We start from the raw sequence: 18,050 nt of genomic DNA, 5'->3' as shown, positions 1-18,050 counted from the left end.
CCTGGTCAGCCTTTTCTACTGATATCACCCAATAAAAAACTAATTCTACTCCATTATTTGCCATTAGAGAGCAGCCCAATCACACCAAAAGCCTGGATCGTATAACAAACGCACATTTTGGGGGAAATTCACATCAACATCCTGATTTTTCAAGTTGGTGGCTGATGTCAGTATCTCTCCTTGCCCTCAATATGTATGATCACCTCCACCATCCATATCCAGATCCTGTAATTGCAGGGGTTCGTGAGGTTAATGCATGGGAGGTCCAGAACTGTTCACCTCCACCCCAAACCCCGCTTTGCAGCCAGCGTTTCTAATGGTGTTAAATCTCTAAAAAAGTGTTTTTAATGTATAGAAGGATTAGGGTTAGGGTTATGGCATTATAGATCTAATTTTTTCATTGAAAATGTCATTTATTTCCTAACACATTGAGCAAAAACCCACGTTATTCATAAGCAGGGCCGGCTCTACCCATTTCGCCGCCCCAAGCACGGCGGCACTCCGCGGGGGGCGCTCTTCCGCTCGCCTGTCCTGCGGCTCCGGTGGACCTCCCTGGTCCGCAGGCTTCCCTGGTGGGTTCCGGTGGTCCACCGGAGCCGCCTGCCGCCCTCCCGGGAACCAGCAGAGCGCCCCCCGCGGCATGCCGCCCCAAGCAGGCGCTTGGCACGCTGTGGCCTGGAGCCAGCCCTGTTGTAAGCAGGCGCTTCCCCTCAGCACGTCTTCCAAAAGCGGGGTCTGCCCGGCTGGCGCTGGGGGCAGGCGTGACCGGAGGAGCCATGGAGGCGCCTGCCGGGCCAGCGCTGGGGGCAGGCCCCGCCGGAGGAGCGAGGGTGCCTGCTCCTGGGCCACCGCGCCCCACATGCTCAGCGCGGCCCCAGCATCGCCGCTGCCACCTCCAGCGGCGGCCCAGCCCGGCCGGGCCCAGCAGCGCCATGGAGCGAAGCTCGGGCAGCGACTCAGGAGCGGGAGCCCGGGGCGCGGGGTTGGGGACAGATAAGCGGCAGGGGTCCAGGGGTCCCCTGCCTTGCAACTGGGGGGTCCGGGCGAGGGCCGGCAGGGCAGGGGCTCAGGCTACGCTGTGTGGACCGGAGCCCTGGCGCGGCGCAGGAGTCTGGAGCCCAGGGCAGGGGGTCAGGATCCCCTCCGGTGGGGCCGGGCAGCGTAGCCCAGTGAGGGACACCCGCAGAGCTGGCTAGGCAGGAAAGACTCTCCCCGGACCGCGGGGGAACGGGGGTATCCGCGCCCCCCGGGAAGCCCGCAGGAGTTCTGACCCAGCGAGGGTTAATTTGGGGGGAACCGGGTGGAGCCAGGGGGCGTGGCCAGAGATGTAGCCAAGGGGGGTTACTTTTTATGTTTGTTACACTTAGAACCTGGCTACGCCACTTTTTACCTTTCCTTTTTTTTACCCCAAAGCCAAAATGGCAGGAGTTCTGCAACACTGAGTAACTCTGTAATGCCAAAATGGGTGTTTATGCTGAACAAGAAAAGGGTTACAGACTTGGGAGCCAACACGCAGGCAGCCGGGTACTTAGGTGCCATTGGCCGAGTCTGCCCCAGCCAGACCGGCCCGAAGGACAGGGCTCAGCAACTCTGCGCTGCATTCAGGGAGGAGATACCCCGGAGGTGTGCCCTGTGATCCCTGTGGGGGAGGCTGCCCTATGAGCCCTTCCTGCTGCCGGGCACGGTTAGCCCCAGTCGGGTTTCCCAAGCGGCTGGGTCCCGGGTCCCTGTCCAGGTGGGCCCGATCCCTTTCCCAACATCAGAAGTCTGGGCCTAAGACACATCAGAGGGTTGCGGTCACAAGGCCAGGGGTGTTGGGACAATTTTTGCAGTGGGGGCTGTAATTGCTTCGCCCCGCCCGTCCGCGCCCCGAGCCCCCCCGGGGTTTGGCTCCGGGAAGGGGGGGCGGGGCCAGAGTTAAAAGGCTGGTATGGGGCTGGAAAAGCGCCCCGGAGCGGCGGAAGCCGCGGGGACGCCGGTTGCGGGGCCGGAACCTCCCGGGGACGCGGGACCAAGAGGCAGTCGGGGGAACATCGGGCACGGGAGCGCGGCTGGGCGGGCGGTAGCCCGGAAATCCCCGGCGTGGGGCCGGGAGCGGAGCTGGAGTCCCGGCTGGGGGGTCCTGCAGCTGCTCCTCAGCGGCGGGGCCAGGAGCGGCCAGCAGGGAAAAGGACTGGCAAACCGGCCACCAGGTCAACCCTCCCGGCGAAAAAGGGCTGTCGGCCCCCACCTCCCTGGCGGTGGGGAGCAGCAGTTTCGCTCAGGCCCTTTGCCCAGGGGCGGGCCAGACCCGAGAGCAGAGCGAAGGAGCGGATCCTCTAACTGGCTCCAGCGAATTCTGGGGGCGCCCTCCGCTGGCAGCCGCGTTGAGGCCCGTCCATTTATAACTGCTGGTCATGATGCTCCGGCGGGTGGACCGACGGCTCCACCATGGCCATGAGTCACCCCGCTAGGCCTGAGAGCGCTAGCAAGGATCACATCGCAGGGAGCGGAATGTCAGCACGTGGGCCCTACACTCGAACACACGCGCACGCGCAGTGCGTTACCTTCGAGAGCCAACACGCAGGCGGCCGGGTACCTACGTGCCATTGGCCGAGTCTGCCCCGACGAGACCGAGGCCCCGAGGGGCAGGGCTCAGCAACCCCGCGCTGCATTCGAGGTGGGGAAACCCCGGAGGTGTTTCCCCGGCCACCTGCCCCTGCGGGAGCTCCAGGTGGCCCTGAGCTGGTCAGCTCGGTCCAGGAGTGAGGAAGGGGGGAAGGGGAGTGGGGGAGGAGCACTCTCGGGCCCAGAAGTAGCTCCGATCCCTTCCTCACACCAAGCTCAACAACCCGGGACGCCGAGCCTGTCCCTGCACTGACCAGCTCGACAGCCTCATGACAAGGCTCCGCCGGCACCCGCACAAATGAGGGGTTGGAAAAAGGCAGCCGCGCTCTGGCCCGGGGAGAAGTGGCTCGTGAGCCCGGCCCTGTGGAACTGCAGCTGGGGAAGAGAGGGAGGCTCGGTCCCTTCGGGGGAACCGTCGTCCCCATCCACCGCAGCCCGGGTCCTCTGCCCCGCCCCCCACGGCCCCCACCCGCAGCGGCCACCAGTCCCATCATGTCCTGCAGCCACTGGGCCCCGCGGGGGACTTGTAGCCTCCTGCATGTTAACGGGACACAGTCTGTGAAAGGTTCACACCCCCACCCCAGGACTGACTTTCCTCGATCGTAAAGCCAGAAGGGAGGCCTGGGATCAGACCCGATGTTGGGGGGTGGATGGGGGCAGACCGGTGTTGAAGGGGGCAGCGCCGATTTGAGGGACTGGGAGAAAGCAGTGAGCTGTGTTGGAGGGTGGGAGGCAGCGGATCGGGTGCGGGTTTGGGGCCATCGGATGTTTTGGCCCCGGGATCACAGTTGGTGTTTGGGGGGCGGGCAGAGGTTGTGGGGGAGGGGGGCACATCATGAATTAATCAGGATGTTGGGGTTTGGGGAAAAGCCGGAGTCCCCCTGCTCCGTACATCTGGCAGAGACGGCAAGAGACAGCGCCGCTGTGTGGGGCGGGCGGGGGCTGAGCGGCCAGGGAGAGGCAGACGGGCACAGCTGTGCCCAGGTGGAGGTAAAGCCCCTGCCCGCACAGGGGAGGACACACCTCAGCAGGGCCAGACAACTCGGTCTTTTCCGGACCGGACACGCTCGGAGCGCGGTCAGAGCTCAGTGTGAATTCAGCAGCGGGGGCCGGGGAGAGGAAGGGGGTGGGGATGGGATGGGGGCGCAGAAAGGGGGATGGGAAGTGGCTGGAAGGGGGATGGGCAGTGGGTGGGGCGGGGCCCAGCCCGCAGGCAGTGGGGCCCCCAGCAGCACACGGGGGTCCCAGGGAAGCCCCTGGGGGGAGCCCTGGGTGCCAGTCACAGACTCAGAGTCCCGCCCCTCGTGCTCCTCTTCGGTCCATGCCGAACCCATCGCCCCGCCCCCTGGGTGACCCCTCCCCTAGGTACCGCCCCCAGGGATTCCCCGCTCCTCCCCCCTTGGGGGGGAGCCTCGCGTTCTCCCGGGCCCCGGAACAGCCCTGGCCAATGAGCGGGCGAGGAGGCGGGGCCGGGATCGGGCCAATGGGAGCGGTGGGGCCGTGTTGGCCCCGCCCCGCGAGCCGGAGAGCGGGTGGCGCGGGGCTCTGGGCAGCGCTGCGGGGCTGAGCGCGCGGGGAGCGGTGAGTGTCCGGGCCAGAGCCTCGCGCCCCCCCCCGCCAACCCTCTGGTCCCTCCCCCGGTCACTTCCTGCCCCAGATCTGTCCCAGTGCCCCGCCCCCCCACTTTCCCCCGGTCCCTTCCCACCCCCCCTCACCTGCTCCACCCCCCTGGCCCCTTCCTACCCCGCTCCCCCGTCTGCTCCGGTCACTTCTCGCCCCACATGTCCCAGTGCCCCGCCTCCCCACCTGTCCCAGTGTCCCCCCGGCGCGCTCCTCCCCCCTCACCTGCTCTAACTCCCGGCCCCTCCCTCTCCGCGCGCCCCCCCTCCTCATCTGCCCCGCTCCCCCGTCTGGTCCGATTCCTCCCTGCCCCGGCCCCTTCGTACCCCACCCCCTCACCTGTCCCGGCACCACGGCCCCCACCCTCCTCGTCTGCTCCGGTCCCTTCCTGCCCCACATCTGTCTCAGTGCCCCCCCTACTTTCCCGTGGCCCCTTCCCGCCCCCCCACCTGTCCCAGAGCCCCCCCCCCGGTGCCTTCCTGCCCCGCCCCCACACCGGTCCCATTCCTCCCTGATCCCTTCCTGTCTCCTCATCTGTTCCATTTCCCCCCTCCCCTTCGTACCTGGCTCCTCACCTGTCCCATTCCCCCAGCCCCTTTCTATGCTGCCCCTCATCTGCCCTGCCCCCCCCCCGGTGCCTTCCTGCCCCGCCCCCACACCTGTCCCATTCCCCCAGCCCCTTTGTATGCTGCCCCTCATCTGCCCTGGTCCCCCCCCGCCCTTCCTGTCTCCTTTAGTCCACAACAGCTGCCCCTCATGTCATGCCCCCTTCCCGGTCCCTCCTGCCTCAGTCCATCCCCACTGCCCCCGCCCTCTTCCTATCCCCACCTGCCCCGCCCCAGGCCTCCTGCTCCTGCCCCATTTGCACCAGTCCCCTTCCTGCCTCGTCCTAGTCCCCAGCTCCCCTCTGACCCCTTCTGCCCCCAGTTCAGTGTCCTGCCTCAGCTCCCCTCTTCTCCTTTTTGTGATTGCCTCTGTAATGCCCTGACTCTCCTCCTCCCCTTCCTTCTCTTCCTCTCCGTCCCACCCTTCCCTTCCCCGGGCATCTGTGGGGAGGGGCGTTTCCCCTGTTACCCCAAGAGAAACTCTCCGTCTCTCTCCAAGGCAGGGTCGGTTTGCCTGCCTGCCGCGGGGTCGCTGGCTGGCTGTTGGGAGAGGCCGCTGGAGAGTGGAAGGCAAAGCAAAGTTCACGCTGCAGCCTCCGGTGAGAATGCAGAAGTGTGACCGCCAGCCCTGCTCTGTAGCTGGCTAATCTGCTCCCTTGTCGCTAGTGGGTCTCTCCTTTCGGTCTGTTCCCTGTCCCTTGCGGGTTCTGCGCGCAGCCGCTGGGCTGGAACAGGAGCTGTGCTGAGCCTGGCTTGCCTGGGAGCCTCTCTCTTCGCAATGAATAGAGCCCTGGCAGGGAAATGTCTGTTCAGCTGCTGGGACGGTAACTCCTGTGCGGGGGAAGGAGATATGAGAGAGCTGTGAATGCATCTGGGGCGCATGGTGACCTCTCCCCCAATATATTACTAGGTATTAAGGTCTCATGGTATGTTTCTGGGTAGCCTGGCTGTAGAAGTGCTGGGGTGAGGGTGTGATGAGAGAGGGTTAAATGGAAAAGATTAGGAATTCTGGATCATTTAAATACCTGAGATACAGGGAACGCTGGATTTGAAGCCAGTGGGATTGGTGGTAGACATGGCTCAAAGCAGAGTCTGTGTAGAAGAGGTGAGACTCCTGCGTAGGTAGGAGTTATGGCATTTAGATGGCGCTATCAGCACTCAAATTCTGCGACCTTACCGGTGAGTCTGGGGCGTGAACCCTTAGCTTCTGCAGAATCCAAGCTTTTAGTCTTTTGTTTTGTTTTAAATAGCCCAACTTTTCCAGGGCGCTCAGCTCCAGTGAAATTGGTGGGTGCTCAGTGGCTCTGAAAATGGTGCCATGTGTTTCTAGCCCTTCTTGATAGGAAGAGAAACTTCCCAGCATGACCTGATGTGGGGCCAGCTGTCTGAATCTGTTGATGGACAACTCTGGGGCACCTGGTGCTGCTCAGGGCTCTGCTAAGGAGCAGCAGAGAACTGGAGAAGACCCTAGTGATTTTCACTGCAGCCTTTGGGGGAACTTAATGTGTGGCTGTGAAACTGACAAGAATCATGTCAATTTCATGCTTCCCACAGCTCTGAGCTGCTGCAGAGGCTGGTAGTGGAGGTGTGTGGGAGGAGGGAGAAGCTGCCCAAAATATGGAGCCTGGGGGAAGGTAGAGTAGCAGACACCCTACCGTGCAGCAGCCTCAGGAGGGGTAAGAGAGCAATTCTCCCTTCTGGCATCCGGGAGGGAAGGGGTGTGTGTGTGTGTGTGAGAGAGAGAGGAGTGAGGGGTGCGGGAGGAATGAGAAACAGAGCCCTTGAAGAGTACGCAGGGACTGCACCCTGATGGGAGTCTTAGCACCCACTGCCTTCCCAGCAGCTGGAGATCAAAGGTGAACTTCTCACCAGGACCCAACCATGTGTATTGTTTCTGGCTTGTCCCTATCTGAAACCTTCCAAACCCTAGGCTGAACCTCAGCATCCTCCTTCCGATGTGCTAAGTGCCACAAATGGGTGTCTGTCAGAGCTGCCCACAGAACTCAGGAGTGCTGGTTCCAGCCCCATGCTTCAGCCAGGCCGGAGGGAAGTTTGAGGAAGGGGGTTTGTGGAATCTGGGTAGCATGTGGGTGGATTAATGCTCTCCTAGAGGTTTGAGGTTGTAAAGGCTAAGTATTGTCCATGAAAAAGAGATGCTTCAGTTGTTCAGCAATGCCTTGTTGTAGTCTACTATACATTGCAATCTGCCTGTATGTGTGGCCATTAATCACCGTTCAATGCCCTCTACTTGTGTGCACAACCCAATTTCTCCTTGTGCAGGTGCGCATGTAACATCAGTAATCTGAGGGTGCTGACTGAATGGAGAGGAAGAATGGTTCCAGGGCTCCATCAGGGTGTCAGGTCTACACTGCATCAGTGCAGCCGCAGCACTTTAATGAAGATGCTCTCTGCCGACACGAGAGAGCTCTCCCATCGGTGTAGTTAATCCACCTATGCGAGAGGCAGTAGCTATGTTGGCAGGAGAAGCTCTGCTGTCTACACTGGTGCTTAGGTTGGTATAACTACGTTGCTTAGTGGGGTGGATTTTTCACACCCCTGAGTGATGGTTACACCAAGTATTTCTGTAGTGTGTAGCCCTGCCCTGAGACTCGGAAAGCTTGGATTTATTTCCTTGCTCCATAAGATTCCTGGTGTGACTTTGAACTAGTCACTTAGTCTCTGTTCTTCAGTTCCCCACTTGTACAGTTACCCCAGTGAGGTGAGCACATGTTATGAGAGGATTAATACCTGAAAGACTGAGGTGCTCCAATACTAAAGTGATAGGGGAGGCACAGATAGAAACCTATACATAGGGTGGTGTGACTAAGCAGATTTCCTGTTGTGCTGGATAGTGGCTGGCTGATATTGCCCTGTCTCCAGCTACAACCTGCTGCCCCGCCAGCTTGAAACCAATGTGACCATGGCTTCTGTTGCAGAATCACACATTGCCATCCTGAACCCTCACCCCAGTACTCTAGACTGGACATGAGCTCAGTGCCTCGATCTCATGAGCAGGGTGAACGCAATCCTTGGATGTATAAGCAGGGGAAGATCAAACAGAAGTAGGGAGGTGGTATTACCTCTGCATATGGCATTAGTAAGACCTCCGCTGGATGCTGTGTACTGGTCTGGTGTCTGCATTTCAAAAGTTACACTGAAAACCTGGGAGGAGTTCAGAGAAAAGCTACAAAAATGATTTGAGGTCTGGAAAAGCCTGCCTTGTGGTGGGAGCCTCGAGAAGTTCAGTCTGTGTAGTTTGTCCAAGAGCAGGTTAAAAGGTGACTCGATCACAATCTGCAAATAGCTACGGAGGGGAGGAGACTTCTGAGGGTCGACGGATCTTCAGCCCAGGAGAACAAGGCACCATTGTTGAAAGTTGAAGCTAGACAGATTCAGACAAGAGACAGGGTGCAAATTTTAAGGGAGAGTAATATAGCCATTGCAACAACACACCTGGGAATGTGGGGGGTTCTCCCTCACTTTCAGTGTTTGAATGAAAACTGTCTGCCTTTCTAAAAGATTTGGTAGAGCTCGTGGTGAAGTTATGGTCTTGATCCAGAAATTGCAGGGTGAGGTTCCCTGGCCTGTGGTATGCAGGAGGTCAGACTAGATCATAGTGGTCCCTTCTGGCCCTAAAATCAACGAGTCTAGATGCATATTCAGCTAATTACTATACAAAAGAATAAAACTGGGCCAATACTAACAGTAAAACTCACCCACTTCATGCAGACCAATAACTGTCCACTCAGAAAACTTCAAACCTCACCCCATGGAGCTGGTTAGAATTGATATTCCCATTTAACAGAGCGGGAAAGGGAGGCACTAAGTGGCGACATGACTTGTCTGAAGATACCTAACAAGCCAGTGACGGGACTCCTCTCAGTGGGGTCACTGACGGGGAGTTCATAGAAGAATCAAGTGACTGGGGGAAAAAACCAAAAAACCTCTCATGAGGAAAGACTGAAGAGCCTGGTCTTGTTTACCTGGGAAAGATGATGAAAGAAAGGATGTGAGTCTGTATGGTCTAGTGTAGGTAGATTGGGAGTGTCTGTTCTCTGTCTCAAACACAAGAACAAAGGGACATTCAGTGGAAAAAAAAAAGGCAGGAAATTCAAAACTGATAAAAGGAAACAAATTTTCACATGGTGAATAGTTAGCCTGCGGAACCCACTGCTACTGGATGCTGTTTAGGCTAAGAATTTAGCAACAAAAAGGGACTGGACATTTGTATGGATAACAAGAATATGCAGAGCAATAATAGTTAATGCTCCTGTTTCAGGGCTTGAAGATGATCTCTCACTGTTAGGGATTAGGAGGGAAATGTGCATGGAGGAGGGGGAAGTTGGCATAATCTTGTGGGGTTTCTTGACCCTTACTCTGAAGCAGCTAGTTCTGGTCACTGTCAAGAGACAGGATACTGGATTCTATCGACCACAAGTCTGATCCAGTCTGGCACTTCCTATGCCCTGGGCAGGGTGTAAGAACTTGGATAGAGCCATTCCTGGAACTGAAGAATCTTTGCTCCCTGTCCCTTGTTGTTCATTTGTGCTGCCACACTAGGCTGTGGCATCTGTATCTTCAGCTCTGAAGGCTCCCTGTGTCTAGAGCCCTGCAGACTGTGTTTGTGAATTGGATGCAGCTCCAAATTTTGCATCTACATAGGGCTCCACCAGTGTCCCCAGCTTTTGGTGCATTCAACTTAAGGCTGGAAGGGAAATGAGGAGTTGGCACTTTCTTGTGAATATTTTCTTAAATTTAGACTGAGTTTGGCTGATGTGAAGATGAGATTGAACATAGAATCATTAGGGTTGGAAGGGACTTCAAGAGATCATCTAGTCCAACCCCCTGCTCAAAGCAGGACCAATCCCCAAATGGCCCCCTTAAGGATTGAACTCTCACCCCTGGGTTTAGCAGGCTACTGCTCAAACCACTGAGCTATCCCTCCCCCCAATGCAGCTAACTAATTCCTGACACCATCAGTTTACTTGCTAGGGCAAATTTCCTTCTTGCCAGTGTCAAATAAAAGGCCTAGAACATCAGTTTATATATAACGAATGTGTATCTCAGTGTGATGACAAAGAAAACCCTCTGAGTATGAACTAGTGCCGTGTAGTCAGGCTGAGTCTTCCTGGCTTTGCTGCTGCTGCTTATATCTTTGCCAAGCTGCAGCAGTGCGAAAGAGGCTGGGCAGTTGCATTGCAGCTGTGAGCCCCATGTAACAGTCAAGAATCATGTCCGTTGCACTTAGTGGCTGCTTGGGCTAAGGCTGTGATCAGCAGTAAGGAGCACTTGAGCTGTTTGCACGGGGGTGAGGAGCTGATAATAGAGGCAGAGTAGGGATACAGTACAGGGTAGAATATCAAACATCTTTGTACCTCTTGTCTATTTCCTACCCCTCCCCCATTTCAAAACTGCCAGGGAGTCCTTTTTGTGTGTATGTGTTTGTGAGAGAGAGAAGGATCATTTTCTCTTCCATCAATGAAACAGGAGCCCAGGGTTGAGTTAGCTCCTTGCCAGAGACTGATAGGAAAGGTGTAGCCAGCTGTGCACTGTCTTTTGAGAATGCCCTGGTAGGAATCCCAGCACCCTCACCCTTCCCAGAAGCAGGGGGCACTGGGTTTCCAGGGTGGGCATCGCCTCTCGAGGTCTGTACCAGCTCCTTCCCTGTCCAGTCTAGGACTGGCCTTTGCTTTGCAGGTGGCTTGCGATTTTTTTCGCGCCATGGACTGAAATGTCCATGAACTCTGCAAGCTGTTTACGCCGAGGTGATTGTCCCACAGGTGTGGTGCAGGAGAACTATCAGTGTTTGTGAAATGCCTTGAGGTGGGGGGTGGGGGATATAGAAAAGTAGAATCTTGCTCTGGTTGGCTGGCATGTTTCTAAACACACGTGATTGCCCAGGGATGTAATGCCAGTGATTTGGGGTAAGGTTGGGCCCTCGTAGTTCAGACAGGCACCAGTGAAGGAAGCAGGTGCCTGGGGTGGCCAATGGAAAGAGGCGGCACATCCGGGTCTTTGGCGGCGAGTCCCTCTCTTCCTCTTTGAGCTGCTGCCAAAGAGGAAGGGAGGGACCAAAGGACCCACTGCCGAATTGCCGCCAAAGAATGAAGCAGCACGATTGAGGTGCTGTGGATTGGCTTTATTCCTCCCCCTCCCCCGCTTTGCCACTTGGGGTGGCAAAAAAGCTGGGCCCGGCCCTGAGTTCAGAACACACAGACACAGTGAAACACATTTGAATGGACCAGAGTTTAGATGATCTTGTTGTTTATGAATAATGACGACTTCGTTGACTGAAATGGCCACCTTCTCTCCAGTCTGGGAGAAGCTGGCTCTGGATCCACTGTGCAGTTGTCTAGAATGGAGAAGAGTCCTTTCGTTTTTGTTCATCGCTGTATTTGGCTGCTCATTATGGCGCTCAGCTAAATCTCTGCTCCCTGTTTGAGATGCAACCGTCTCCTTCTTCTCCTGTAAAAGTTAACGCTGGAGGCAAGTCCCAGGTCTTAGGCAGGATCACAGATGAGCCAACTAGCCGGGCCACTGTGCTAGTCAGAAAAGGTCACCCGGTCAGAGTGCTCGAAGCAGGCTAAGCTCAGTCTGAGGCAGAAAGGGGAACCTGGACTTCCAGGGCACATCTACATTGGAATGAAAAACCCGCGGCACCAAGTCTCGTGGGGCTCGGGCTGTGGGAATAGAAAGAGCAGTGTAGATGCTCAGGCTGGGCCCAGGCTCTGAGACCCTCCCCCGTGGGTCTCTTATTGCAGTGTAGACGTGCCCCTGTTTTCCTAGCTGATGGGTAAGGGTGAGGGCTGCAGAGGATCCTGACATTTGGTTTCTTACTGAGGTTTTGAATGTCTCCATTGCAGCCTTTTAAGGTGCCAGGGTACCATGGTGATACGGGGGTTGGTGGGGGTGAAAGATGTACTATTAGAAAGGTAACAAAATAAAATTCCAAAGATGGTCAGTTTTAACGTTTGATCCCAGTCATCCTGATGAGCCCGGATCAGGAGCATTAACATCACAATGTGCGGCCAGTTTGACTGCACTTCAGTTCATTCTTAAAAATACTGGTGACCAGATACACTTGGCTCGGTTTGGTTATTGTCGAAAGACACAACAGTGCGATATGGAAAGGAGGCATGGGAAGGAAATTCAGTGTGTTCGCCTTACTTAGAAGGTGTGCTTCAAAGACATGCATTTCAGTGAGTAGTATTTATAAGATGATTTTACGAGTTACAAATCTCTCTCTACATCACTAAAACGCAACTCCCACCAGGCTGTCCCAGATCCTTTACTTGTTGTTCTGGACCTTCCTTAGTTTTGTTGTGGGTACCAACATTCCAGGTACTGGTCCGTGAAGTGTCCCATTTTCTAATGCCAAAGCTGACTTCAGCTTTGTGAAGTGTTGTGGGACACAGGACGTGGTGAACAGAATTGTAGGAAGAGCCTAATACATTCAGTTAACGTAACTTCCCAGCACTTGTATAAGAATGTATAGTCTATTAATATCATGCACATAATACCTATCAATGTGGTGTATACTATCCTTAACACATGTTTTGCCTAACAAGGTCAATTTAGGCAATTTGTTTCCAATGCCATAAGAATTTTGGGGAAGACTGATTAGGGGACTTGCCTAAGCACCGTTAATATAGGGGGCACTGGCCTTTGATGAGACAACGGTTTGCATTCATGCTGCATCCCATCCCTTCAGCCTACAGTTCCCTGCAAAAGCACTGTGCATGCACCATAACTTGTGAAAGGGGTGTTTGTGGGTCCTAAAGCTCATACAGACGTAACATGCTGGCCAGATTTGCAGCATGTTCACCTCTAGTGGCTGGTCGACTGGAAGCTAAAACTTACTGCTGCTGCCAGCTAATGGAGTTGCCCCCCCGGCTCACATGGTAGAGGGCTGTGCTGTGCTGTGCTATTGAAGGTCCTAGGTTCAAACTCTGCTTATGATTTGTGTGGGAAGGAAGGGGATCATTACACTAGCAAGCTAGGTATGATGGGTGTGGAGAAGGAATTGACCAGCTTGTGAGCTGGTTACCTTCAGTTTTTTTCCTAGGGGGTGGGGAGCCTAGGGATCTTAGCATCAATGCAGCACTAGTGTAAGAGCAAGTATTCTGAAGTGAAGCGTGCCCTGGCATGGGTAACTCCGCTTGTATTGCAAAGGAGGGATGCAGATGGCTGGACACCGTGATGATGTGCCGGCCTTAAGTAGCTAATTATACTGTGGTTGCAGGGTCTTCATCATCGGTCTTGTGCCTGAAGCATGAGGCAGGGCAGAACCCCCAGCTCCTTGTTTGTGATTGAAATTACAAGCTAATGATGAAAATCGCCCACTCATCTCCCTAAGATTAACACGGTAAATAAATCGACTGGGCGGGGGGGAGCTGTGTTTGTGTGGCATTAGTGGAAAAGCTATAAAGCCTGCAGCTTTATCCAGTTAGGAGGCTTGAGGAAGGAGCCGAAAGCCGATGAAAATATGCACTGAGGTAGGTAAGCAAAGTGGAAAAGGTTTAAAATGTATTTCCTCTTTCAAAGTGGATTATTTTCTGCCCTAGAATGAGAATGTAGCTTTTGTACAGAACTTGACTGACCCAAATTCCCCGTAACTAGAAACATGTTTCACTGCTGGTTCTGATGCTAAATTTTATCTTTGATTAATTTTTAAATTCAGTGTTCCCAGCTTGAATTCTTTCTCCAAACAGTTTTTTAAATGATTATTCAAAGCGTTCCATGGCAGACTGATAGCAAGTGTTTGCTTGGGGGGGTGTGTGGGGATATGTGTGAGGTCTACATGGAGGTGATTTTAAAGAGGCTGTTTGGTTTAGTGGTTAGAACAGGGGACTGGCAGTGGGATGGCCTGGACTCTATTTCCCCAGAGGTCCTGTGCGGTGTTAGGCCTGAGTTTGAAGGTGATCCTCGCTAATTTCATGTGAGTGCCCGTATGGGACTGAGCTCTCTTGTGTTGAGGATCAATTGGTGGATGTTCAGGGGCTAAGCTGCTGCAGTGGTGTGGGCCATGTGGGCTCCCAGAGAGCTGTGTTGCGACTATTGAGGGAAAACCAAGCAGGAGTCCTCTAGCTGGCTGAGGCAGACGAAGGCCACCTGCATTGCTGTCTTATGGGTGCAGGATTGTAAATCTGAAACCTAGAGCTAGGGAAAGGAGCCAGCCCTGTCCTACCTGAATATCTAAAACACGTGTGGCTACTGTAACATGCCTCTTGGTAGTCTTCCGTGCCATGCAGACTTGCTGGTTCGTTCCCCCGGGGCTATTGGCACTCATAAATCATAGCCCATGACTTTGGGTTTATGTTCTTCCTTCCTCCGCTTCATCACAGCTTCGTGAGCCAATGGCTTGAGAAAGACCCATCACCCTCGGTATCTTGGGTGCTGTGATCTCACTGCACTTAAGGCACAGGCCTTACCCTGGCTGCACCTGCTGTGGCAGGTAATTTATGTTGCCCCCGTTTGATGTCTGGGGGAAGCTGGCACAGAGGGAGCAAGGATGAGCAAAAATGCAGAGCCAGGAACAGAACCCAGGAATTCTGCCTCCCCAGGGCATAGCAACACTGCAAAAAAAACCCTGCTCTTAACCTGAGTTAAAACAGCAGCGAAGATCTGGCAACTCAGGTTAGCAGCTTGAGTTAAAACTTATAAAGTTAAAAGTTATAAAACTTGCAATTCAAGCTGCTAACCCAAGCTGCCGTGCCTTCAGCGCTATTCGAACCCCTCTTAGCCAGCCCGAGTTAACACCACACGCTTTCTGTTTTTGGCCCTGTCGCTATACCCCGAGCCCTGTGCTCAGATCACACCCCTCCTCTCCTTGATTAGCACATCAGGGTGTCACATGGTGTCTCTTTCCCACATGTGCTGGAAGAACTCTCCGCCTCCAATGGTTAACTGTGTCGCCTTTTCATCATCTAACCCCTGCTTATTATTTATATTGTAATTGAACACAGAGGCCCCCGTCAGGGTCAGTGCTGCAGTGCTGGACATTGTGCAGCCAGAACTGTTTGGAGCGAGCTGGTTCTTAGTGCTAAATCTTTCCTATTCAAGCAAGCACTAGAATGGTCCTGCTCTCCGTGCGATGCAAATTCTTTGCTGCAGCCTTTGCCTACGAACATACTGAGCATTTCAAAGGCTCCCCCTTCCCCCCCACCCCGCCCGGGTATTAACACCCATATCCTAAGCAAACCTTCCTCCTCTTTGCCATGTGTCTGCCGGGAGTTCAGTGGACTCCCTAACCCTGAGCCAGGCACTCCTGGCTGTGGTGTGATATGGGCGCCTTGGCTAGCGAACGTGTCCCTGGCTCTGGCACCGGCTTATTGGAACACTTTTTACACACACAATAAAACTCCCACTGGTGTCTGTATTGACAGGGTTGGTTGGATGGCAGCTCCATGCGGGTGTCCGTTGTTCATCTGTGGTCGGCTGTTAAGGCCCTTTTGGGTCAGACAGCCTGGGACCTCCACGCCGCTGGCTCAGAGTGAGCTTGTGCAGAGGTACCAGCTTAGCGATGTAATTGATTAATGCGCGCACCAGCTGTGTGGCCAGTGTGACAGACCCAGGCCAGTGGGGTACAGGAGTCTGGTGGAGGGCAAATATACTGGTCACTGGCTGAGTAGTTTTCTGTTCCCTGAGTGACCAGAGCAGGGGCTGCACTGAAGTAATCAGGAACCTGCTAGAACCAATTAAGGCAGACAGGATAATTAGATCACCTGCAGCCAATCAAGGCAGGCTAATCAGGGCACCTGGGTTTAAAAAGGAGCTCACTCCAGTCAGGCGAGGAGGAGCCAGAGGAGAGGAAGTGCGTGTGAGGAGCTGAGAGTAAGAGGCTGTGGTGCTGGAGGACTAAGGAGTACAAGCGTTATCAGACACCAGGAGGAAGGTCCTGTGGTGAGGATAAAGAAGGTGTTTGGAGGAGGCCATGGGGAAGTAGCCCAGGGACTAGTAGCTGTCATGCAGCTGTTACAAGAGGCACTATAGACAGCTGGAATCCACAGGGCCCTGGGCTGGAACCCGGAGTAGAGGGCGGGCCCGGGTTCCCCCCAAACTTCCCAACCCCTGATCAGACACAGGAGGAGTTGACCCAGACTGTGGGGAAGATCACTGAGGTGAGCAAATCTGCCAATAAGCGCAGGACCCACCAAGGTAGAGGAGGAACTTTGTCACACCAGATACGCACAGGCATTGGTAGACATGACGCTTCCTGGGGGTACCCTGGCTTATAAGTAGGGCCCTACCAAATTTACGGTCCATTTTGGTCAATTTTACAGTCATAGGATTTTAAAAATTGTCAATTTCATGATTTCAGCTATTTAAATCTGAAATGTCAATGTTGTAATTGTAGGGGTCCTGACCTAAGTTCCTTCTAAGCTGTGCAGCTGCATAGCTGCCCATTAAGCCCTGCGTGGGGGATCAGGGCCGTGTTGGGGAGAGGTGCCTCTCCCCTAGCATGGGCCTGCCGCGGCGGGGAGAGATTGCTGGGAGGAGTCCTCTCTCCCCGCCGTAGCCTGCAGCGTAAACCCCTCATCTTTAGCCCCACCCCAGAGCCTGCACCCCCAGCTGGAGCCCTCACCCTTCCTGAACCCCAACTCTCTGCCCCAGCCATGAGCCCCTCACCTCTGACCCCATCCTGGAGCCCTCACCCCTCCACACCCCAATTCTCTGCCCCAACCCTGAGCGCCCCACCCCCCGTCCAAACCCCTCAGCCCTACCCCGCCACATGAATTTTGTTATGTGCACCAACCGATGTGACACATCGTCTCCATATTGGTCCACATAACAAAATTAATTCCGCACGTGCATAAGAAAAAGTAGAGGAAACGCTGGTCCTGACCCAAAAAGGAGTTGTAGGGGGTCTCAAGGTTATTGTAGGAGGATTTGTGGTACTGCTGTCCTTACTTCTGTGCTGCTACTGACAATGGTGCTGCCTTCGGAGCTGGACAGCTGAAAAGTGCTGGCTGCTGGCCGGGAGCCCAGCTCTGAAGGCAGAGCTGCTGCCAGCAGCAACACAGAAGTAAGCATGGCATGGGATGGTGCTGCCACCCTTACTTCTGCGCTGCTACTGGTGGGGCGTCGCCCTCAGAGCTGGGCGCGTGGTCAACAGTCGCCACTCTCCAGCTGCCCAGCTCTGAAGGCAGCACAGAAGTAAGGGTGGCAATACTGTGACCCCTTAAAATAACCTTGTGGACCCCCCTCCCCCCCGCAACTCCCTTTTGGGTCAGGACCCCAAATTTAAGAAATGCTGGTCTCCCCTGGGAAATCTGCATAGTATAGGATAAAAGCACACAAAAGACCAGATTTCACTGGGGAGACCGGATTTCACAGTCCATGACACGTTCTTCATGGCCATGAATTTGGTGGGGCCCTAGTTATGAGACAACTCACTAGCACCTGCCCGTCTTGTGAAGAAACCTCATCTGTGCCTGCCGTACAGCAGCTCCCCAACCCACCAGCAGCACGAGCACTCACTCCCCTCTAGGTCTGTGCAGGCCCTCCTGTCATACTGCGGGATAGCGATAGGAACGCTCCAGCCCCAAGCCTCTCCCGGGAGTGTCCAGCCCCTGGTCCTTTGGACACTTGCAGTGCCACAGATCCGCTGCTTGCAACGAAGCAGCGTACACCAGCTTGCCAGTTCCACCTGAGATCCCCGCTCTGCTTAACCCACAGCACTGAGCTTTGATTTCACTATTGGCCAATCTAAATTTATTTACCAGAGTAGAGATTCAAGTAGAAGTATTGGAAAGAAATGGTCTGTGTGTCCTGTAAGTCATAACACACACAGAGCCTGGGCTTGAGTAACTGAAGCCTCTCGAGACTCGCAGGTTATTGCTGACCCAAAATCCTTGCGGCAGTTTACAGTCAGGCCAGCTGTGACCTTCCTTTCATGAGACATCCAGGCTGTCAGTTTGCTCCCTAGTTGAAGGATTCAGTGTCTTTGTGCTCCAGGGCATAGCAGCCCCAGCCTTTCTTTAAAAACAGGGTAGCGCCCCACCCCCCCTTGTACCAAAGGCCTGAGTTAAAGCAGGCTGCTGTCTCTATGCCCCAGGTACTCCCCCGCCCCCGCAGCAGGATTTGACAGTGGGCGTGTGACACCTACCTAAGCTGTGCAGGTATTCACGAAGTAGTTGACCGAAGGGCATGCTTTCCTGCAGTGCATTCCATCCTAGGGTCTTCAAGCCTTTGTGAGCAGTAGTGAATGAACCCTGC

At 54.8% G+C, this 18,050-nt stretch overlaps 1 protein-coding gene across 4 annotated transcripts in view; it reads left to right on the top strand.

Moving 5' to 3' along the window:
* The window catches only part of ADISSP (adipose secreted signaling protein), a 238,133-nt gene that overhangs the window by 60,538 nt on the left and 159,545 nt on the right, over positions 1-18,050 (top strand). The window contains exon 1 of one of the 4 annotated variants that reach the window (XM_050943484.1): positions 4,127-4,188. The exons of 2 other annotated variants lie outside the window; for them this stretch is intronic. The gene's annotated coding sequence lies outside the window, so the exon portion shown is untranslated. Of the gene's footprint in view, positions 1-4,126; positions 4,189-5,335; positions 5,432-18,050 lie in introns of those variants that run through there. One more of the 4 variants, XM_050943480.1, reaches the window with a different exon arrangement.

The sequence above is a fragment of the Gopherus flavomarginatus genome, chromosome 3 (assembly GCF_025201925.1).
Source record: "Gopherus flavomarginatus isolate rGopFla2 chromosome 3, rGopFla2.mat.asm, whole genome shotgun sequence".
Taxonomy (NCBI): Eukaryota; Metazoa; Chordata; order Testudines; family Testudinidae; genus Gopherus; species Gopherus flavomarginatus.
The sequence above is the reverse complement of the archived record's forward strand: the minus strand, read 5'-3'. Positions and strand labels throughout refer to the sequence as shown.